General features: G+C 33.4%; 1 protein-coding gene across 6 annotated transcripts in view; it reads right to left on the bottom strand.

The window, feature by feature from the left end:
* kcnab2a (potassium voltage-gated channel, shaker-related subfamily, beta member 2 a) overlaps window positions 1-25318 on the bottom strand; it is a 363257-nt gene that overhangs the window by 292861 nt on the left and 45078 nt on the right. The window contains exon 1 of one of the 6 annotated variants that reach the window (XM_039756176.1): window positions 20798-20898. The exons of the other annotated variants lie outside the window; for them this stretch is intronic. The gene's annotated coding sequence lies outside the window, so the exon portion shown is untranslated. Of the gene's footprint in view, window positions 1-20797; window positions 20899-25318 lie in introns of those variants that run through there. 6 annotated transcript variants of the gene reach the window in all.

The raw sequence follows: 25318 nt of genomic DNA on the forward strand, positions 1-25318 counted from the left end.
TAAAAGCTCAATGTCAGTATAGATGTCCTCAAGTGGTGGCACTGGAACTACTTGATACCTACTCCAATCTTGCTGAACAGGAGATTGCTGTAAATTTGATTAAAAATAAATCATACTCATCTGGAAGACTGAAATATATTGTATTTTCTCAATGTTTGGAACAAAATAACTGTGTCAAAACATCATTGTATTCACCCCTCACCAAAATTAAAACTTGTAAGCAATAGCCTCAGAAGTCTGCATAACATTATCTCCAGGTGGCTCACAAAAAACTGTAATTGAATAGTGCTGCAATACATATTAAAACTTTGATTCAGAATGGTGCATTTTTTAGAGTACCATTCTAGTTAAAAACTTAGTTATTCAAAAAACAAATTAAAAAAAGCTTTACTGGTAATGAAAATATCATTACAAATAAAGAAATGAAAATACCATGAGAAAGCAGGCATTTTCCATAACCAAAATTATAAATACACAGGATTTACTTTTCAAATCAGGTTTTAATATAATGATGACATCTTTAGACATATTCACATTAGTATAGAAGACAATTAAGATCAAGATGTTGAATTGATCCACAGCTTGTGAGTAAACTAGACTTTTTTCATTACATCTATTTGGAAGGAAAACATCATAACAAAACAACCCAATTAAGCAAATTAAAATAATATAGAAAGTACAACCCAAAAAAGAGAGAAATGTGATGAGAAAAAAAAAATCTAAAATTATTGTTTTGTATAGGACAATAAAAAGGTTGCGTACAGGCCCAGTATGTTTATTTTAAAAATTATATTTATGTTTTCTTGCAACAATATAGAAAAAATCCTAATGGGTCCATGTAAAGATAATGTAATTTTATTCCAATTTAAGATAATATGGAAAACTGGTTTCCCATGGAGTTATAAGTTGGACTGGAGCTATTGCAGTTGAGCAAAATAAATCATTGAGCACAGTAGTGTGCTATAAAATATTACAACAGGTTTTTAATAACACAATTTTATACCATCATTATTACCCCAAAAATTGCTGTTAACGTGTTGAGAATGATTATAAATTCAATGCTATCTTAGAGATAATCAAATATTTTTGTTCAAAATGTTTTAAGTACAGGACATTCCTAAAACATGTGACCTGCTTGATGACATCACTCATGGATTGACTTTTGCCATGAGCACATTTCAGACAAATGTAGAGGATGTATGTGATCAATGAACTATTTTAAATGAATTATGACAATGCTTGGTGCAAATTGAAATTGAGCAGATTTTATTAATGGCTAATTTGAAATCTCTCTTTCTCATCTTTCCCTAAGATCACTAAGGGAGAAGTTCTGAAGATTTTTGGATATACTATGCAAATGAGGCCTTAACCTTAACCTGCACTATCCCTGTATATTTATCTGCACTATGTATTGACTTAGGATACTCGTAGATATAGGTAAAAGGTGAAAAGGTGAAGGAAGTTGGGCAAATTGTTTTTAACAAATTTTACAATTTGTGCATGGAAGAAAAAGTGTGACTTGCTGAAAGATTATGTATGGAGCTTAATAGTTCAAAAGATGTTAATACTTTATCAATATACAAACCTCTAAATCTAACAATCCTTAGCATCTCCAGAAATTTTAATAGATTGAATACTACATGGGAAATGGCTGAAACAGGTGATTATCACTGCAAAAAATAAAAGCTTTTCTGTAATAAAATGTGTACTACATTGGTCCCATATCTTTAGTAAATGGGTGAACCACTGTTTCCAGTTACATTAATTAATCAATTAGTGTTGACTGGAGCACAGTAAACAAAGAAGATTTAGAACAGGATTTATTTTCTATCGCTAAAAAACCAGGTGTACATTACTGAACATCTGCCAGTTTTCAATATTTTATTATACAAATATTTGCAGCCCAGAAAAAGAACTGAATGTTAAATAGTGGCATGTCATCTTTATATCTCTGTAAATTCACTTTTTTAATTCAAGGTTATTATGAGTTACATATACATGCTGTTACAGTTGAATATAACATCATAAAGAAGGATTTTTAATGTATATTGAGATGTTCTCAGAAATATTTATGAGCTTTGTGTGAATCTTAATTTTGCCAATACTGATTTTCCGACTTAGTTTATTCAACACAAAAAAGCAAGGGTAGGGTCTAAATGGGTTAATTGAAAAAGATTTCAATAGTTTTCTGTTTCCATATGAATCAACATAGAGTAAAGACAAACAATGACTTTAAAAACAGTGCCTAAGTAGCAAAACTTGTGTGCTGAGCGATCAATCACCAATCAAAATCAGCCAATTTTCATCCCAAATGGCTTGATTGGTAGTTACCAAATTGGACAATCTAAAAATGTGATTTTTCATATGCTGCTTTTTCTAAGCATTCCTGTAATGACATTGTAGTGACTCTCAGGCAAAGTATTTGAGTACCTGGGAAAGTGAACATATAGTTCTGTTGCCAGAAGACAGCTTCATAAAAGAGAGCAATATGGAAGCCTTATCTGCCTTGAAAGCTTGCATATTGTAATCTGTTCAGTTAGCCAATACAAAGTGTAATTTTTCTTGACTTCTAACTGTATACTGAAGAATAATAAACTACAAACTGCAGAATCTGAGGAGTCTTCCAGTGCACTGAAAAGAAAGGCCAATGCTATACATGTATGGTATACTGTACAGCCAAAACATTGAGCCTTTAACATTATTTCCTTTTCAGTGTGGAAATAACCTTTAACCTTTGTAGATACAAGATGATGCAGCCCTGCACTAAATTCAGATTAATGTGAACTTAATATGGAAGGGGTGCACAACCCACTGGGAAAAGAACACAGACTGAGATGTGTGTCTTCCACTGCAACTGTAAGAGAAGATGGTTTAAGGAGTTTACACATTTCCATTCTGTCCTTAAATTAAAAAGAAGCTTACTCTTCACAGTGCGAGTGCAGACAGTGAGTGAGCTTCTGTTCAGTATGGCAGCTCACATTTCAAATTAGGATAAGAAGAGAAACAAATTGTGCAGAAAATACAGAAATGCTCATAATGATAAATCAGAATGTGCTGTCGCTGATTAGTAAACAATAAGCCTGTTACGTTAAGAGTCAAATTAGTCTGGTTTATCTGTAAACTTATTAGGTCTGTCACCATTGCATCTTCTTGGTAATCATCTTATGAATATATTTAATTATAATTGTGGGTTGCCTTTTATTTCATTTTTCTCTTTTTTGTTAGTGCCATATGTATATGCCAGATGTAAATAAATTATGGATAAATGTTTTGTGTACATATTTTATTAGATTTAGCTTTTATTAGTAAAAGATTTTATTTAATGATCACTAAACAATAAACCTACAATACTTATTTATTTTTTGTAAATGATCAAATAAAACCTATGCTGTACAATTTATTTCAATTATAAAAACACAACACATAGGAGATACAGCTTATACATGATCTGTTATGTAGAAGCTTACTGTAAAAAAAAAAATCTCTATCAGAATTGTAATTGGCCATTTCTCACAGCATGGAATCAATAATCAGTATGAGTCCAAAAAAGGCTTGATCAGATAATCCCCTATATTCTAGTAAACTATTGCCAATATCTAAATTTACAATAACATCAGCAATCTGAACCCTTTTTGCATATTTTATACAAACATACGTTGCACAAACAGTGTGCAAACTATCCCTCATACCATGCAACCATTTCCAACAAACCATGCATTGGATTAAGTTTCTCCTAATATTTTTGCAATGTATGATGCAAAGGCTGTGCTTCTAACTCTTCCAGATGCTCCTTTCCTCTAGCCATCACTTTGCTCTTTCCTGCGTTCACCTTAAAGAATACTCCACCAAAAATGGCATTTTTTATATATTATCTACTCCATGTATTTTACAGTGGTTGCTGGGAAAAAATGTTAATGTCATGTTTTCTTGGAGAAATTATAAATTATAAAAAAAAAAAAATTCTCATGTAACAAAATCCACATGTCCATTGAATGGTCAAACGTGTGTATTTTTTCTAAAATATTAACATAAATGCAGAGAATTGTTGAAATGTAATGCACAGTTTTTGTTGACATTTAATGCAGAGTTTTCAGAAAGTAAATGTTAATAATATTTTAGTAAAAAATGCACATATTTTGAGCACATGAATGGAGATTCTTTCACATTGTTTCCCATTGTCCAGAACTGGTCACTGCAAGGTTCCATTCAGTTTGAAACTTCAATATGTAACATCTTCATGAAAACATAAGATTAAAAGTTTTTCTTGGCCACCACTACAATCTACTTTTGACAAATAACATAAAAAATTATAATTTTTGTATGGAGTATTCCTTTAAGGCCTTTTGCTTTCAAAATTGTTCTCAATTTTATTATCTTCTACTTCAATTCTGCTTAACTTTTTTCCTTCAATACAAGATCATCAGTATACAACAGCACCCATGACAATCCTTAACATAATTAAGAAGGTTCCCTTCAAAAACCTAATTTTGCCCATCTGCTGTACTGACGACCCCTTCATGTTTCCCCATACAGTACACTGACATCACTACAAACATTTGTCTACACCTACCTTTCTCAGAGCCCACCTCACCATCTTTCTTAACCCCTTATCAATTGTCTTCTTCAGATCTACAGATTGAAACTGCAGCTTCTTTCCTGGTGTTCCCTTCCCAGGCATGAAACCAAAATTTATTTCGCTAATCTTCATACGGATCCCCTGTCACAACTATCTTCACTGCCTGCTCCAACAACATAAACACTCAACATAACCAATACTCTAATTGATCACCCTTTCTTTACAGACTACAATATCCACACTTCTTTTCCAGTTTTCTGGGATACTCCATTCGTCTTTGGTAAATATGTCTTCTTACTTTTCTACATGCCTCTAACTAAATTAATCTCCTACAAGAAATGTTATGATTCAGACTTTTCATGCCTTGATTGACTTTCCTCACCAATTAAGTCTACCGTGCTCATCACATATACAGATTTGTATGTCCCCAGCTTGTTTTTCTCAGTTTTCAAAATGGTATATAGCACACACCTATTTCCATCACATCATGAAACTCTAGACTCCTCTCATCCTCAGCATAACTAGTACATAAGTAAACCTCTCCCTAAAATCCTTTATAATCACCAGCACTGGCTCAAACATGCATTTAAACTGCCACCCATTACAATCACCTCTAACTCATACAAATCAAATGCCATCTCCATCAGCCTATCCCAAGATCCATTGTTCACATCACAGCTTCTGCTAACTTGTGATTAGTCTTTTATAACAACCAAATCACATTAAGAAAAGGATACTGTGTAGAAAAAGTATTTTGTTTAAAAGCTAGTTACTATTCTGAAGTTACAATTTTTTCTTGAAAGCTACATTTGTATTGTTAAGATTTCAGCCTTAAAGCATACAATTCAGTACCCATTGAAATTCAAATTAAACAGCAAAAGTAAACAAAGCTAAACAGCAAGAACTTGAAATAATTTTGTATCACTAAAAAGTTAAAGATAAATTAAGATTAAACAATTAAACAAGATGTGCAAAACTAGCATTAAGCAAACCCAAATATACATTAAAAACAAAACCAGGTGAAAATTCAGAAATTAAAATTCTGAAACATAACATTGTGGCTATCAAAAGGCTGATAAGGACTAAAATATTTCCACTAGTCAATTAAAATTCACTTTTTTATGTTTGGCAACATTGTTACTCACTATATTTGATCTTGCTAATTATCTGATATACTTTAACTATATATTATACTTAATACACTATACTACTTATCTTTACTATTTTACACTTGTACTTGCTTTTACATTTATACATATTGAATTTTATTGTACAGGTACATTTTATTATTTTTGACAATTAGTTTCTTGGTGCTACATGCAGCTGGTTTAGAGTTTTACTGTTAGCTTGCAGAACACAGCACAATTATACAGTGTATGCCATTTGTTTTATTTTTATACTGTCTATGAAAGATGGAAAGGCTGGTGCAGCTGCAGCATCTGAGATGTAATAGCAATGTGATGACAAAGGGAAAGAAAACTTTTGAATATGAAAAAGGGGAACAAATAAATTTTTATCTTCAACTCATATTGTCTTAACCATAAATGCAGTCAGGTTAGCAAAATGAGTGACTGGATAAAGCTAATTAAAGGTTATCAGGGTAGACTACACTTGCATATCAAAAACAATAGGACAAAACCATGGTTGGAACAAAAAAGAAAATTAAGATTTATTTTCAAATATTTGTCTATATTAATTCCAAAATGCTCTAACATGCATTCTACAAATTTCTCTTTTCCAATGAGACTCATCATTGAGAGGTGGTGTAACAGTCAGTTGAAATGTGCATTCCCTCTACAGTAAGCCTTCAGTGCATTGGCCAATAAGCAAGGCAAAAACCAAAACACTACCTCTAGCTGCACAAGGTAAAATGCAGCAGAGGCTTGGAAAAATGTAACTTTACACCATTAATGCATATTAGGACTCTTCTCCTCCTGTGGTACTTTTTCCAATCAATTCAAATTTTGCTTATTTGCAAACTCTGATGTGTAAGAAACTTTAATAATTTTAATGTACACATCCATCGACTCACATATTTCCTTAATGTAGTGTTCAGGGTTTTAATGGCTTCAGCTAAAGTAAAAGACACAAACCTAACATGGATGGGGTGCCAGTCAATCACAAGGCACAATCATGCACTCACCCACGCTTACTAACCCAGGGTTGATTTATTTTTGTTGGTTAGTTGAGTTAATGGTACATTATTGATGGTGGGAAGTAAACTTGATTATCCTGAGAAAAATCCACATTAACAAAGGAGAAATGTGCAACCTCCATAAATACAGTGCTTTAGAAATGATCCACACCTACTCACCTGCAGCTTAAGGTAGTATCACTAGCCAGTGTGCCTCTCTGTGTGTGTGTGTGTGTGTGAGTGTGTGTGTGTATATTCAAGTTATATGATCATACTCTCTGTAGGAAAGACATGTGTGAAATTTCCTATATCTTCCTTCCTTGTGTGTTTATTTATGACATTAAATTTTATAAAAACCTTAACATTCCAATATAACAGCAGAAATATTTACACATTGCATTTGAAAACACTGCTGTTACTGCAAAACCTGAATAATAATAGAAGAGGCATACACCGCTTCATACTTTAGATATGAGACAATCTGGTATAAAAAGCAGGCATGTTCTGTAGTATAAACACATGATACTCAATAAACCCTAATAAGGCAGCAATAGATACACTGTAGCAGAAAAATGAATGTGGTAAAGAAGGAACTAATATGACCTAACTCAAACCTATGAATTAAGATATACATTTAGCACTAAGGTAACACTTACAAAAACTGCTTCATTCTCAGACTCAGCACAAATATCATGAGCACCCATCTGTTTTAACTAATCCCTACTGTGTATAAATACCACAGGGCTGACAATTTAACAACTAATGGCAAAAATAAGTAAAACTGCAAAAGCTACTAAGGAAAAAGAGGGCTAATAATGGACATTAACATTCCTGAAGATCAAACCTTTGGAACAAGGTCTGCTTTTGTAGTGAGGTACAAATCACCATCAAGACAATGCAACTAACTATGCTCCATAATACAATGTTGCATTACATGGTAAATCCACAACGTGGCACCAATCACATACACTTGGAACAAAGTACAAAGACTGGTAGGAAAATGTTAAAGAAGCAAAAATTTATAAAATATTAAAAGTGAAAAGTAATAAAAAAAAACTGGTACAGAAACAGCAGAACCTGTTACGTAAAAATTGCATTTAGATGTATCAATTTTTATACAGTATATAAAGTTCAGATGTTTAAAAACATTTCTTTTAATATAAATGATTTATGTGTATATTTTTTCTTTATAATTTACATTTATTTTGTGTGGTTTTATATATATATATAAATTATGTATGATGCTCAAATTGTTTGCAACCTTCTAGTATAAACATGAGTTTTAAAGAAAAGACCACTATCAAAGGGAAGTTAAAAGTAATAACATTGGTCATCTGTTCTTTACAAGACCCTCTAAAACCATTTTATTGTTGTGGCAGTGCTTATCTGAGCGAACTGAAAATATCCAAGGAACCAACCCTAGACAAAGGGTTAGTCTACAATGAGGCACGCTCATACACAAACATATATATTCAACAATTAATCCTAATTCCTAATGCCTACCCTGAATTGGGGAAAAACACTGCTGCACATACCAAATCGAAAGCTCAGCCTAAATTTACACAGGAACTGCAAGGATAAATGATTTACAACACATACCAGATATATTTGTTTTACCTCCACAGGGTGCACGCATAATCAAGTAAACACCGCACACAGATGCCTGACAGCTTCAATAACTTACTGTATATAAACAGATGTTCAGATGAAATGCTTAAACAAAAACTTTCATAGCTAGAAGATACAGACATCTCTCCTCATTTTCTTACAAATTTAAAGGATTTCATTAACGCAAACAGTCCTTACCCCCACTGCTTTACAAATACAATTCCAGTTGAGAAAAAAGAAAAAACCTGCAAGCACAGGTGGACAACATAAAGTTTCCCGAGGTTAAACAGTTCTTCTTTACAGTATGATCAAGCCTCCAAGCTGGGGAGCTCCTTTACCTGTATATGTGGTTTAATGACCAGGCCATTAACAGAAAAAAATGTCATGTATACCCTTTTTCTGGTGATTCAAACCAGGATATTGGTCTCTGAGACACAGGGTTAACAGATGTGGATTTCTCTGCGAGTGATGTGGTTATTTGGCCATGTAAACCCATAACAGTGTTACACTTAAAAATGTCCATGTCTGTTGCACTCTGTTAGCCTGCATCAATAGCATTATTAATGTTTTTTTTTACTTTTTAAAGTAACGAGTACACTAATTCAATATGTATTTAATTTAAGTAAAACTATCTATTATGATCTGAGCAGCACTTGGTGTAAAGCAAGGACCAAATGCACTGGTATGCTGTTCTATTGCAGGGCTCAGGCACAGAGCCAAGTAGAAAAGAGTGTGCTGTGTACAATTCAGCAGGACAAACAAAAAAATGAAGTATCGGTTTACTTTTAAAGTAGCTGTTTGCTATAGATATATGGAAACAGTGTGATTAGGTGATGCAGTGGCCAGTGTTCATACCTCAAATCTTCAGTGGCTCAAGTCGGTGATATAAATACAGGGTGGATGATACTTACTTTGTAGCACATTAAGGACTACACATATTTATAAAACACAAGAAAATTATCACGTTACTGCACCCCTTTCAATTTCCCTTTATTTGAAGACCAGAAGTCCATATATCTAACTAGTCACACAGTAAGGTTAAAAAATGTAAAGAGATGTTCTCAATTTCTGCGCAAACAACACTAATTCTATGCACATGCTGCACATTATTATAAGCACAGTCAGATATTTCTCTACATTAATTTTAGGATCATAAAAACTCTTAACTTTAACTTACAAATTTGAAGGAATAAACATATTTGTGCTTATCAGCTATCAAACTTATGACAGGTTTTCATTTTGAAAATTAAGATTTTCTTAAACTATATGAGGGACTTTTTCCTAGTATTCTAGGAGCATTCTGGCCATTGCTTTAATTGCACACCAAATGCTAAAACATATAACTCATCAACTAATACATAATATTTACCTGAAAAATCAGTGTAAAAAATCATATCATTGCTCTTTCAAATGTTATTTTTAAACTACAAGCATTACTGTGAATAATCTAAATACAAAATAGTATTTTTCAGCTGGAAATGTTTTCCAAAAGTTCAATTTGGGAAAATTAATTGTAGTTTCAAAATAAATTTGGATTTTTTCTGTTAGCACATCTTTACTAACAATAAGAGTATTATTAAAAATATCATCTGAAGTCTTACTTATTTCTTAGTCACCTATAGAGAAAAAATGCAAAAATATTTTGCTCTTTTTTATATAGATTTTTTTTAAATACATTTAAATAGGATTACTGCAACAATAATACATTTTATTTTGTCATATGTACAGTATATGCTAAAATATTTCAATATATATATATATATATACATGAAAACAAAATGTAATGTTTTGTATGGCACTATAAATCCTCATTAAAAGTGTCAGGTAATAGAGAGACAGACAGACAGACAGACAGACAGACAGGCAGATAGATACTTTATTAATCCCAAGGGGAAATTCACATAATCCAACAGCAGTATACTGATGCAAAAAAATATATATATATTAAATTAAAGAGTAATAAAAATGCATGTAAAAGCAGACAATAACTTTGAATAATGTTAGCATTTACTCCCCCGGGTGGAACTGAAGAGTCGTATAGTGTCGGGGAGGAACGATCTCCTCAGTCTGTCAGGTCTGTCAGTGGAGCAGGACAGTGACAGCAGTCTGTCGCTGAAGCTGCTCCTTTGCCTGGAGATGACACTGTTTAGTGTTTTACATTATCTTGTTCTCTTTATTTTCTAATTTTTTACCATCTTGACGGCCTTCATTATTGATGTCACTGGCATCCTTTCAAATTATCACTGACACAATGCCATTAGCTTCTAAAGTCGTGTGTGCTCCTGCAATGCACTATGTGACATCATGCCAGCTGCATTCAGTTTAGCATTTACACTTTTTTTCCTCAAAGGAAAAGACTCTCTGGCACAAGAACACACACTATTTAGGTAATTTCTTTTGCTTTATCGGCTTTGTTTTTGGTTTTAAAATTTGATAATTAAGACTTCGCAAATTCTGGTCACCCCTTTGGTTTTGGTGGATGTGCTGAATTTAGTATTTCTGATGGAGCCTGTCCTACTATTGTTTTGGAAAATCCATTATAATTAAACTCCCCACTTTCCACAAATAAACTAGCCTGCACTGCACTATTATTGCTGAGAAGATCACACAATTACAACAAAATGTATGGAAAACGTATGATTTTTCAGAGAAATAACCAACAGAGATTTATCATTTCTTTTGTGTTTAATTTTCATTTATACCCCATCTTTCTGAGTAATTTCCTAACTTAATATTTAAAAACAGTTAAAGGGTGTTACATTGACATAGTTTCTGATTCATACCCAGTGCTGCAATAATATGCTTCCAGCAAACTGGATTAAGGGAGATCAGTAAAAGGACCAATAAATTAAAAAATGAAAATAATTTAAGGCACTGATTAACCATACTTAGACTAAATACAACTAAAATATGGATATTTGTCTTAGTCTAGCATTTCATTCTGTGGTGTCACAGCCAAACTGCAACAAGAATAATACAACAAATTAAAACTCTGACTAAACCTGTCAACAAAATACAAAAGTAAATTAAAATCCAGAAAATAAATTCAGAATCTCTGTCATAGAAAGTATGCATAATGTTTTAAAAGGTATGAGAGGAGGGTCATAAAAAGCACAATTGCATCTACTTTTCCGCTGTGACATTACATTACATCATATGCCTTCACAAAATCACCCTAGCAAAAAGACATTTTTTTGTTTCCTAACTATTTTGCTTTTAATCTGAACCAACGTTCAACCCAATCAAACTGCCTTTAAACATGCATCACAATACAATCATCAAATATTAATTAGGATGTAATGAGAGCAGTTGACCTTCAATTAGTCAACATTTGAGAGTGTGTAACAGATCAGGGTAAATCAACAGAATAACAAATTGACACCAACTATTCAGCACAATGCTCTCTAACTTTGCCGACAAAATATACAAAACAAAAACTCAAATACCCTGAGGCTAGTGGTCTAGGGCTTGAATTGAGCTATTTTATTTGGGGCGTCAATCCACAGTGAAAGTAGTTGCAAGAATTTTGAGTAAATGTGAACCTAGTATGAATCTATAATACAGCACAAACCAACAAGGTCACATAATATTACTAATTAAGAGTTCAGCTCTGGAAATTCCTGTTCTGCAGTCCTGTTTTGAAATGGTTCAGAAATGTTAAGTAAATAGTAACGATTTGAGATGTAACAAGATTAAGCTTACAATTGAACTTTTCTTAACATTAATTTTCCCTTTTTTGCTATTTTAATTTTCTTTTTTTTTGTGTGATCTGTCTTACTTTAAAACTTAACTAAACTTTCAAAAATGAAGATATTTTGTCTGTGGAATCATTTCTGCGCGTCAGGCTTTTGTTGAATCCCATTTTTTGAGTTGAAGCTGCAGAACTTTGGTAATTTTGGGAAAACGCAGCTACATTTAGTTAAAGACTGAGAAAAAACTAATATACCGATACATTAAATTCAACAATTGACACTTTTCACTTTAAACAGGGATGTGCTAATACCTTGGTTTTATCCATATTAAAGGCTTTGATTCTATGTAAATTAACAGAATTTGGGTTTCAATGGGAATGATCATTATTTTCCATATACTGCTATACAGGTACTTTTAGAATGAGCTATATGTAGTCATAATTACCATTTTTATTATATGCTGATGTCACTCAAGAATAATGATGGTTTGTTCACTTGCTTATTACTGAATAGGACACTACTAATATAAAAATTCACAGTACTTAAACTTTAATTTTGCTATATCTGCTTGAAATTGCCCAAATTTGTAGTCAAAGGAGTAAGAAGAACAGAGTGTGAGGCTTCCAAAAAGCTTTACTGATCAAGCCAGGCTTCCTTTGCCCACCTGGAAAAGGCCTCACTCCAACTGGCTTAAATCCAACTCCATTAGTATGCCTCAGACTTTGCAAGCCCAAAAAGGCATTTAAACCGTAAAAATGAACTTAAATGTCTCCATTGTCAAAAAGTGCCTGTCAAAGAATGGAAACCCAAAAAAACTTTAGATGAAAAAGTATTTATTTAAAAGCAAAAATTCCAGAAAGACTCAAAACAAGTAAAGGAGTTGTCTAAAAGGCAATCTTAAGCAAAGTACCAACACATAGTTATTTAATCAGAATCCTTAAAACAAGTGAAAAATAATCAAAACCTCAGAAAAAACCAACCACAAAAAGTGATACTCACAATAAACTCCAATAAATTACAATGATTTCTACTTCGGAGCTCTCTTTTAGTGTAAATAGCCTGAGAGAGAGAGTTAAGAAGTTGTGATGTCAGGGTGGGCCTGCCTCCTGGGGTACAACCAACATAAAACATATTACATAACTACATTTAAAGAAAATACGCTATTACAAAATCATATATGAAATTAACAGAATTACCATAAAGACATTCAAAATACTAGTAATTATTCAAAATCAGCAACAAAAATAATAAAACTTAAAACACATACATACATTTAGCCTAAAATATGACAGAACTATACTTGTTAGTTCTGAATGAGATGTTTATTCAACACACAATAATTATAAGAAATTTACATTTTTCAAACTGTCATGCAAAGAAACTGTATCACATTCAGCAATGATTTCTACCTTGCACCAAATATCTCCACAACAATAAACTTATTTGAGTTTTGTATATTGAATGAGTTATGAATTCAATTATTTCAAAATACTGTGAACTAAGTCAATTTTTATCATGCAGGATGCAAAAAAAGAATATATGTATTCACTAATCCATCGTGCAGAAATGATTACTATAAAACATATTTTCAGGTAGGTAAAGTTGTACTTTTAACCTTCAAATTGTATCAGAATGAAACAGCAATAACAAGAAAAGCTAGGAAATTTCATTATATAACAATTTTCTAAGTTTTCATCCAATGAATTAAAAAAAATTAAAAATAGATTTCAAAATACACATCATTTATCGCATAAAGCTTTTAATGATTCAATCATCTTTAATGGTACAGAATTTAATAATGATTATACATAAGAACATAATCACATATCATAGGATGCAAATTTTCTGATAATTCTCCTTGGTTGTAACTTTTGGTGTGATTTTCCAACCAGTGTCAGAAATGATCCATGTTTCTCAGCACTTAAAACAAGCCAGAAGACACGATATCTTAGCAAAGCATGCTCTCTCATTAGAGCACGTAGTGGGGATAAGAAATTCTACACCAATGTGATTATTGAAATTTTGTTTATCACAAACTCTTTTATTCCTTTACATATGAGGTCTGTCTTCTAAGACAAGCAACTTCTAGTAATGAACATCATGAGAGAGTGATGACAAAGTTACAATTTCTTCTCTGTTTAAACAGCACTTTGGACCTTAAAAATGAGGTTTTTTTCCCCCACTTCTTTATGGAAAACCTAAAAGGGAAACTGGTGGCACATCATGCTTTTTTTCAAGCATGTTTCCTTATGCTAACCTGTACTGTAAATTGTATATGCATTGTCTCTGCTATACTATGTTTTTGACAAATTCTGTGAGATTTGTATATTTCTTGCAGATTTTGAGCTGAACCTAATTTTATATTGGTTAAATGTTCTTCGTTTATTTTTCTCTGCAGCCAATCTGAAGAACACTGTAATAATAAATGAACAGTTGTCAGGTCAAAAACATTGTGGCAGAAACCTTACCAAAATGAAAATGTAAACATGTAAACTCATTTCCCTTGAAATATCAAGGTTGACATCCTGGGGAAAGTATTCCTTAATTATCTAGGAGAAAAGCCTTCTACTATTTGGACCAAACAGAGTTTAAGAAGTTCAGATACTTGTTATTTAATACACTGTTCTTTCAATATATAAATCACCACAATTTACTTAATGCATATCTTTTTATATATCTCATATGATGTTGTATTTAATGTGTTTTGGTGTTATATTCATTGTTTGCTAAAGGTATTTTAATGTTGTGAACAGTCTGTGGGAGACCCAGAAGTAAGAATCTCACTGCACTGAGTACACACGGCAATACATTTGAACTTGATTTTTTACCCACTGTTTCTTGTGATTTGAGTTCACATGAATGTGAGAACATACAGCAGTACAAGACCACATTATATTTATTAGAAACATATACCATATTGAGATCTTTAGAAACATAAGAAAATTCAGCATCATTTCAACACCTCAATGAGAAATACATATTGTTACAATAATAACATTTATCTGTATAGAACATTTTCTTACACAAAACTAGAGACTGTACATACTTATCCCTTGTAAGATTGGGTCAGTTTAGGCAGCACAAATTAAGTTTAGTATGTCATAGGAAAACCACCATACCCAAACAAAGGGAAAACACACAAACACTACATGAACAGAAATCAGTTCGAGATTATATTCCAGTCTCCTCAGTCGACTAGATGTAATCACTATATTAATATGCCACCCATAAAAAATGCAAAACTGCAGAATTTACTATCCAAAATTTTAGTTTGAAACATAGGCAGACATGTAGAAACAGCAGAGAAGGTGGCAAAGTTAAGTGAAAAATATAAGCATTAAGAGAGGTGGCACTGTTACATGCAAGGCAAATGGCAGAGACAAACAGAAAAACTATGACATGCAAAAATACAAAGAATCCATGTTTTCTTGGATTAAAGGATTTAACCAATATTCTGAAACAGGGGAAGGGAACAATATGTCTTATTTATCTCAATATCAAACTACTTTAATTGTCAAAAGACCAGAATATTTTTATTCATGAAGAGCCCAGATGAAATCTGGATATGATGTAGCCTATGACCTAGAGTACTGAACTGTCATAGTTCTTCAGTGTATAAGTAGCAAGCATTTCTTCAAAAGTAGCCTGGTTGTTACTGAGACAGCCATAACTGTGATATGAATCAAAATGAAGTTGTACAGCTAAGCAATACCCTCTGACTGAACAGTGCCCTTTGCACAACAAGGGTATATAGAATATAAACCAATAATGCAGCAAAAATCACTTCAGAGAAAGTAGGAAACCAGACTAACATAAGCTCAATGAAAATATATGGATATTCTTGAAGACAAAACTCATGTTGTCTTAAATATCTCATTTTTTAATTAATCGTCATCTGAATGTAAATAAGTTAATTGTAAATTCTAAAACAAATGAATGTTTTATCACATATTTCCTTACTGTATACAATTGTGATTCAATACATTTAGTAAAACTTTATATATTGTACCTATGAATTGTGTATTATATTCATTCCCAAAAATTCTCAACTTGTAGTTTTTGCATTAAAAAAAAACTCGAACTGAAACAGCCTTGTTTTGTATAAAATACATGCCTTATTCCAATTATTGCATTATCTAAAAATTGTTCGTAAGGTTCAAAAGAAAGCTACCTTAATAAACATTTTGAATTTGACAGAGAGAGAGAAGCACAAGTTCTAGCACTGTGTCATTTATCCTTGGTTCTAATGGTATCTATACTGTAGTATAATATCCAAAGAAAACAAAATCTAAAGGTATAGAGGCCATAAATCAAATGTAAAGGATAATCTACTTGACTGTGAGTTTAGCCAGAGAGTTGTTTTTCACAAATTACTAAACAAATGCAAAAGAAATCTAAGAGTTATCTCTTCATTCCCGAAAGATACTCAATTAATCTATTGTTTCCATTCACAGCAGGAGCATCGCTCTCAGAAAAATGACTGCAAAAAGGACAGTCATATTCAGAACTCACTTTGAAAACTGAATGGTCTCACTCAACATATTCGTAAAAAAGTATTGAATTTGAAAGGCAATTATTATTTCATTTGTTTTTCCCTTATGTATTTGGCATTTGCTTCTATCAAATGTGACATATGCACTTGTAAGTATGTAAAGGCAAACATGATTTACATGATTACAGAGACAAAAATTAAGAATTTAAACTTATAAATTAAGCATTAGTACAAAAAATTACAAGAAACTATTCTGGATACTTAACTGTATATAAATAACCCCTCAGGGGTTATACAAAGTTTAGAAATGTGAATGGGCAATCAGTTTTTTGAGTTCTACAATTTGTGTCATTACTGTAGCACAATTAATGAGAAACAGCTAACAGAAAAGTTGTTGTCCCTCAGGAGCAATACTGTCAGATATCCAGTGGAAGCCAACCATAGATGCACGGCTAGTACTGACATGACACACTTAAAAATTAGAAAGGTATCAGAATTTATAGCAAAAGTAAAGAGATGGGGGCTGTTAAAAATATTGGAAAATATTAGCAGATACTTGCTACCTTAAGCTGCCCACATGCCCTGCACAGCCATAATACAATTATGGTTCAAATTAATCAGCCTATATTTTATATTCACAAATAATACATCATATGGCAACTAGAGCTTGTGATAAACAGCCAAAATTCACCTCCCTTGCAACTGTTGCAGTTTTCTTTTCAAAAAATAACAAACAGTTGCCCAATAGAGCTGAACAGCTGTTGACTTGCAATGTTGGAAAGCAGAACTGCTGAGATTTCAAAGAAACTGTGACATGGTTTTTGTTGTGCTGCCTTGTAAAGAAACTAACTAACTATTTAACTATGTGCCCATATATTGCATACAAGAAATATGGAAACACAATTTACAGAGGTCACTTGCAACTCACATAAACTAAATACGCCATTTTTATAAAATGTCTAAAATGAAACAGCTGTTGCAAAGTATTCATATAAGGTGCCTTCATTGAAGCTATAGAGCCACAGTAGACATTACGCACATGCCACTCTGGCCCTCTCATCAGCCAGTTTTCCAACCTTTCATGGCATGCCTAATGTTATACGGAGCTATGATCACAGCAGCAAGAGACTAAATATGAATAATGTGAGAATAAAATTAATATGAAGTATCAGAGATGAATAAAAGTAATGACCAGAATAGACTTTTTACAGTCAATACAGAATAATGCATTTCACAATTGGCAATATAGTAAGATGCTTTATAATCCAAACTAGACTGTAAAATAATACAGCTTGCAAGATTAAGTATCTATCTAAGGTAGGCAAGAATTGGCAGATATGTACTCTATGCAAGACTGATATAGATCACATATTTTACAACAGAGAATAATGATGTCTTTTCATTACCAGAAATCAAGCCTGTAGCAATATTTACAATGTAAAGTGATCTGTATTATATCACTACAAAATGGAGACTGAAAGCTTGTTTGTGCTAGCTGTAACAATATATCAAAAATTGCTGACTATTCATATTAAGCTGTGATGCACATTTGGTAGACCACTTATACAGAAAATGAGCTGAAGCAACATATCAGATTGGGCTAACCAATTCATGTCTACATTAATTTTAATTAATTATTCAATATGATCTTGATTCTAACTGAAATTTCTTCTCATTCATAACCTACAAATCTCTACCACACAGCACTTTCTCTATTGCCCTCCCCACCATTCTACAAATTACTTGAGTCACTCCTTGGGACCAGTGGTAGACAATGCCATTTTGTGGCTAACTCAGTCTAGCTAATGCGTTCTGACAAGTAACATCTAGACCTGTTTACAGAATGACACTAAACAGCACGACACCAATTTAGTACTTTATACTTGCCACTTGACATCATACTATAAACAACAAAACTGATCTGTGTAAGTAACACAGCTGTCATTGTTCACTAAATAAAATTTATAACATGTTCATTATCCTTTGCTAAACCTCACAGCAATCACCTGGGGCCTCATGTATCAACAGTGCATATACACAAAAATGTTGCATAAACTTGTTTCTTCACAAACTTTGAGATGTATAAAAACTAAATTTTCTGTAAAACCAAATACATTTTCTCAGTAGCCACCGACTGGATGTACACACATTTCTGCTCAGCTTTGCAAACTGGCGGCACCCAGAATCAAAACAGTGCTATTGTTTGTGTCATTTACCTTTATTTTTCATATTTGCATCAATGACGCAGGATTTATAAAATACACCAAAATTAACTGCATATCATTCACAAACTTAATTAACTTGATTGTAATCATTCTGTACCAATATAATGGAGTGGCCAAACTATTCCAACTACCATAGCTGCTTTAACGTTGTTAGAAGACATCGTAAATGGAAGAATCAGAAAAGAGTGCATATTTCTAGATGATGATAACGATGATGATGATGATTGGCTTCTAAGTTGATTTTGATTTCCAAGAGCTATCCTCTTGGATCTGTGTGCTGAACTGGTGCCGGCTTTACAAAGGCAGACTTTGAGGAATTGTGCTCTACCTGTTTCTTTGCAAGTTCTGTCTACTCTTAGGTTTTTAACCTTTAACCTTTAGCTTTTTAACATGAACTTGCTGACCGATCGGGTATTTCACAAACATCATCGAGTCACACCATGTCAGCTGTATAGGCTGGTATTATCCCCTTGTCATTCAGATATACAAGATTTCCTTACACTGTGGTTGAACTGTGAAACATCAAAGCGCAATTCGCAGCAAGGTCTGGTTTTCCAGATGTAATCGGAGCAGTCAGCACATTGCTATTGTAATGGCGCTGGGCAAGTTGCATCAGCCACGGATAAATCACCAAAAGAATGAGATGGCATTACATCATATATTGCTGGAGAACCTATAAAAACAGCATCACTTTAAAAACGCAGGTGTTTTTTCCAAGTAGTGCAACAAAAGGCAAGCAGCTCAAATAGCCATCTCGCTCAGTGCCAATGCTACACTGTAAAGGTGCCTTCAGAGAATGAAATTTGCTTATGTAAATAGAATGCATTTCCACTCTATTAATGTGCTGCTCTATAGTTTACAGAAAGTGTGTTGCGGCTTGCCCATATCTGAAGAGCTGTGGTATGATGAACCTGACCCTGACCCACCAAATGGTCAGCAAAATCGTACAGCGTTGCAGCTTCATTTAAATGCAATTACCAGAATGTAAAAACAGGTAATCAGATGCAACATTTATTTTTTTAACCTATTCATTTAAATTGTGGTCAGTATCATATAGTACAGCCCTTATATTCCTTAGTTCACTGGACACATCTCTTACAGCATTCACTATTCCATTTACTGACATCCAGAACAGTGTCTGTCAGCAGACAGCCAGATGGTAGTCCAGCGGTTTCCGAGGCAGAGGTGTGTGTGCAGCCAGTGTCTTAAGATAGGTTGAGCACAGCAGCACCATTACCACATGAAGTTGCATCATCAGCACGGGGGTCAGTGTTTTTAATATTGTCTGAAACAGAATAAACAGATGGTGGGCTGCAACTCACCTTTTCACATTGAGTTTAATATCTGACCGCTTCTTTTTATTTCGGGAAACTGCTCGACTTTCTGAATTTGAACTTTCGAGCGTCTCCGCCATGCTGTATCGCTCCATAACTTATTTTTCTTTCTTATACCACTACCTACTACTTCCCTCCACTTCGCATTCACTGAAATTATATTTCCAAGTGATTTTGCCATTGTCTTTTAACAAAACACCAAGCGGAAGGTGATATTTATATTGAATTGCATATTAAAATATGCAAAATTCTGGGTGGAGTCAGCATGGGGCTGTAGACGTGTGCATGTGCATTAAATTTCACGTTCATTGGGATTGATAAAGAGGAAGTACGTGGAACTTGGTGTTCACACAGTTTTGTGCATCAGGACTTTTTTTATGCACACGCACATTTCTGTTTTAGTTCATATGCTATGTTTTGGTGTGAATTCTACACATGGCATTATACATGAGGCCCCTGGTGTCTGATTTATGAAACTTTGTGTGGATTCAAGCATGAAAATATGCACAGCTTAAACAACAAGAAAATGCATACACTAATACATAAAAAATGTCATACATTTCTATTTAAATGTACCTTTATAAATTGCAATAATCTTGTAAATGTGCATACATGAATACACTCAAAACCCGCCTGATTGCCAGTGTGGAACAATCATTCATGGAGTATGCTACTCAACCTACATTTGCAATCATGATGCAGCAAACCATCATTGACAAGTAGAGTAGCCACCCACCTGATGTATCCAGCCACTTTCAATTGCATTTGAGAAGTCCTATGGCGTTCTCCATACTGCACTAAAGCGCAGGCTCAAGAAAAGGCATAAGGCTCCAGAATCTGACAGGACAGCCACTATCACCTAGCACATATAATAACATGAAAAGTACAATGAATAGTATAGGCTATATGAAATGCAAACAATCCAGCCATTATGTGCAGAACTTTAAGCAAGTCATCTGATAAACTTTACTTTGCCTCAAAATAAATTAATCAGACTCAGCCAACTGACCTACGATGTTTGTGAACCTCACCTTGGCATCACAGATTTCTTGTCCATTAATAGAATGTAAATGCTTACAGTTACAAAAAGCTACTTCATTCTCACTATGTGTCTTTATTGCAACATGAGTGCTGTCAATTGCTCCAGTTATGTCTGGAAAACCAAACACTGCTGCAAAATTTCTTTTATGTTTTCAAGTACCACCAAATCATGCAAAAAAATTAATATTGTGCCTTGTCAGTACAATATAGAATAGCGGGCATGGCAGAGATGAAGCTTGACTGAAATATTTCTGACCTGTCCGGCAGTTCCCTCTGGTTGGTTCCTGGTCTCAGAAAGCCAACTATTGTTAAAACCTGCATTATGAACAGGTGTAGCCTGATTTCATGCAGTCTGTCTTTCAGTACATTCTGCAATTCCAAGAAAATGTCTCTTGAAGGTCTAAATCAGCTCATAAGTCAGTCATCATCATGGGCAAAATAATCCAACTCTAAAAGCTTGTTTCCTTCGTATATGACCATTGTGTAGTCTTCAGGCAGTTGCAACCCATTGTGTGAAACCATTAGGCTACAAATAGGCTGTAGACATAGAGCTTTTTATGTACAGAGAAAGTGAATCATATCTGTAGTTTTACTGTGCTTTGGTTTCTAATCCTGAGAAGTGACAATAGGTAGCTAAAGTAAGTGTAAATAAGCAGCATTGGACGTCTTAAAAGGGAACTAAAATGTAGTCATTATATCATATTCATCACTTCTGAGGGGTAATATACTTATCACATCAGCGCACATTACAATAACAGCTTGCTGGTATGAATTACTGTACTATATGGGTGAATCGTTATTTAGTTGGTTTGGCTACATTTCGCTACTTGTCATTCCCAAGTTCCTACAAAATGTTGCATATACTGTAGATGTTCCAGAAACACCATAAAAATACAAATCTTTTTCTGTCAAATTTTCTATTATAAATGCCAACGTTTGTGTGGAAAGTTGTGTATGTACAATTCAAGTATCTTTTTGTGCATATAGAAGTTTTATAAATTTGCCGTGATCTGTGGTTTTGAACAATACATTTTAACTTGTTATGGTTTAATTCTTCTACCATAAATATAATCCATACATGTGACTTCATGCCTTTGCTGGATAAGTACACTTTGTGTTTCTAAACTTAAATTTTGAATTTCCCCATGGGATTAATAAAGTTTAATCTAATTAAAATGTGCATCCCTGAAAACCTATCATTAAAAAAATAACACATTGCATTACAAATTTAAAAAGTAACATTAAATAGATAACTTTTACACTTGGACCTTTCATGTTGACATCATAATCTATTTGTAAATCTACAGTCTTAAAAGCAGTCAATAAATACTAATCAAAGTTTAAACTGGAGCCACAGAAGCTCTGAATCAGATTAACTAGATACACCTAGTGTTCCCAGCACAGCTGCAAGGCCAGTCTAACATTAATCTCAGGTTTAGGTTTTAGAAGGAATAAAAGGGTACCCTAGCCATATTCTTGCTCTTAAGCCTCTAATTAATTATGGGTACACTGTTAAATAATCAGAAATAGAAGCAGGAAAGTACTTACAAATTCTTGTCAATTTTAAACAAAAATATAAGTATCCATATAATACAAATTCATGAAAAGTAATCTGAAAAAAGTGATAAAGTGTTGTCTTTAAATATAATGTAAGAGACCTTATATGTAGGTATTTTTGAAACAAAAAAAAAATTAAAATCAAACACCCCAGAAATATTATTATCATTGGATGCAGAAAAAGCATTCGACATGATTGAATGGAAATACCTTTTTACTATATTGGAGAAGTTTGGGTTTGGCTTGAACATTTGTGCATGGATTAAATTACTGTATACTAACCTAGAAGCTTCAGTTTACATTAATAACATTTGCTCAGACTACTTTAAACTAGAACGTGGCACTAGACAAGGATGCCCCTTGTCACCGCTGATGTTTGCGATTGCCATTGACCCACTGGCAATACATTGTCGAAATACTGATCAGATAAAGGGGATTAGCAGAGAAGGACTGGAACAGAACATCTCATTATATGCAGATGATATGGTACTGTATATTTCGGACCCAGAAAATTCTGTGCCTGCAGTCTTAGCAGCACTCACAGAATTTCAAAAGATCTCTGGTCTCAGAATTAATCTGAATAAAAGTGTACTCTTTCCAGTGAATTCTCAAGCATATAATATTAGATTAGACACCCTACCTTTTATCATTGCAGAACAGTTTAAATACCTAGGGGTAAACATCACAAGTAAACATAAAGCTCTTTATCAACAAAATTTCGTCGTCTGCATGGAAAAAATTAAACAAGACTTGCATAGATGGTCAACCCTTCATCTCAAACTAGCTGGAAGACTTAACAAAAGGAGCTTAGGATGAATATTCTTCCTAAGCTCCTTTTTTATTTCAAAACATCCCAATATACATTAATAAATCATTCTTTAAGCAATTAGATTCAACAATAACCTCATTTATTTGGAATTCAAAACACCCACGCATCAAAAGAGCGACCCTACAAAGACAAAAGGCAGAAGGTGGCATGGCTCTACCTAACTTCCAGTTTTATTACTGGGCGGCAAATATACAGGCGATAAGAACCTGGACACAAATAGAACAACATACACAGGCTTGGACCGCAATAGAAGTAAAATCCTGCAGTACTTCTTTGTATTCTTTGCTCTGCACTCCAATAAACACACGTTATCGGCAATACACTAATAACTCAATTGTGCTCCACTCACTTAGAATCTGGAACCAATGTAGGAAGCATTTTAAGACAGAGAAGCTTCTATCTGTGGCACCCCTGCAAGAGAACCACCTCTTTCAACCGTCGCAAACATATGCAGTTTTTAATATCTGGAAAAAAATTGGAATTAACTTGCTTAGAGATCTTTATATAGACAACGTCTTTGCATCCTATGAACAATTACATTCCAAATTTAACATTCCAGCTACACATTTCTTTCACTATCTTCAAATCAGGAACTTTGTTAAACAGAACCTTTGAGACTTTCCTCATCTTGCACCCTCATCCACGCTGGAAAAAATATTGCTCAATCTCAAGGAATTAGACTCCATCTCTACAATATATAAAATCATTTTACAATTCCTTCCTTTCAAAGATCCAAGAGGACACTGGGAAAAAGATCTCTCAATTAATATATATGGGGTGGGGAGCGATCTGTTCTTAACATAATTCTTTTTTTTGTAAAAACTTGATTGCTATGTATGGATTGTAATAAAATTAATAAAAATTAAAAAAATATATATTTTGGCATAGTCACTTCTGGTACTGAAATGTGCTGTTCAGAAATTACTTTGATATCTTACATAAAAACCCCTGCAAACCACTAACTTGCCTCTGACCAAACTAATTCACAAATATCACTTTTTCATATTTTCTTATGTTCTATAGGGTAAACAACAGCTAAACTATTTATGACTATATGTGAGAGGGAGGATTTACGATCAACTCTAAATGTAATTGTTAACTATTAAAGTGACTTAAGAACTGAAGATACAGGGGTCATACTTCTAAGTTCTAGATCCCTACTGCAATTTTTAAATAAAGGTACAGGAGAAAATGAATAATTTGAAAAGTCTAACAATAAAGAACTCACAATTAATTCGGTATAAAACAAATTAATTAGCTTTGCAAGATCTATGAATGTGAAAAACTGCCTTATTTATATACTCCATATAAGTTGAAAAAACTGGATTTAGAAGTAATAGATATGAAACTATATTTTCCAAAGTTTGTTTTGGTTCAGCAAAACTCAATGTAATATTATGTAGATTTTTTGTTGATATTCAAAGAACAGTGTTTAAAAAGCATATCTAAATAAAAGAAAAATGAGGAAAGGGTATCGCAGACAGATGTATTGTAGAAAAACATATTTTGAAAGAATATACATAAGACTGTATGTAATGGGAAAGGAAACTCAGAGTAACACTCAATAATAGATTTACAAACATAAGCTTAAACCCAGGAAATGACTAAGATTACTGGAGAAATCCATTAGTTTAAAGACTGATTTAGTACCCTTAATGTGTCAATTAATTTCCATGTGCTTACAGCATGTAAGCAATCTGAACAATCGGGACTAATTAAGGCCACAATGGAGCTCAGCTGAAAGCTCTGTCTATGAAGCGAACACTGGAATCAAAAAAGCCAGGGGCTCTTGCAGAACTGGGAGAGAAGCTTCAGCAAAGAAAAGCAGTT

Source organism: Polypterus senegalus, chromosome 6 (assembly GCF_016835505.1).
Source record: "Polypterus senegalus isolate Bchr_013 chromosome 6, ASM1683550v1, whole genome shotgun sequence".
Lineage (NCBI taxonomy): Eukaryota > Metazoa > Chordata > Cladistia > Polypteriformes > Polypteridae > Polypterus > Polypterus senegalus.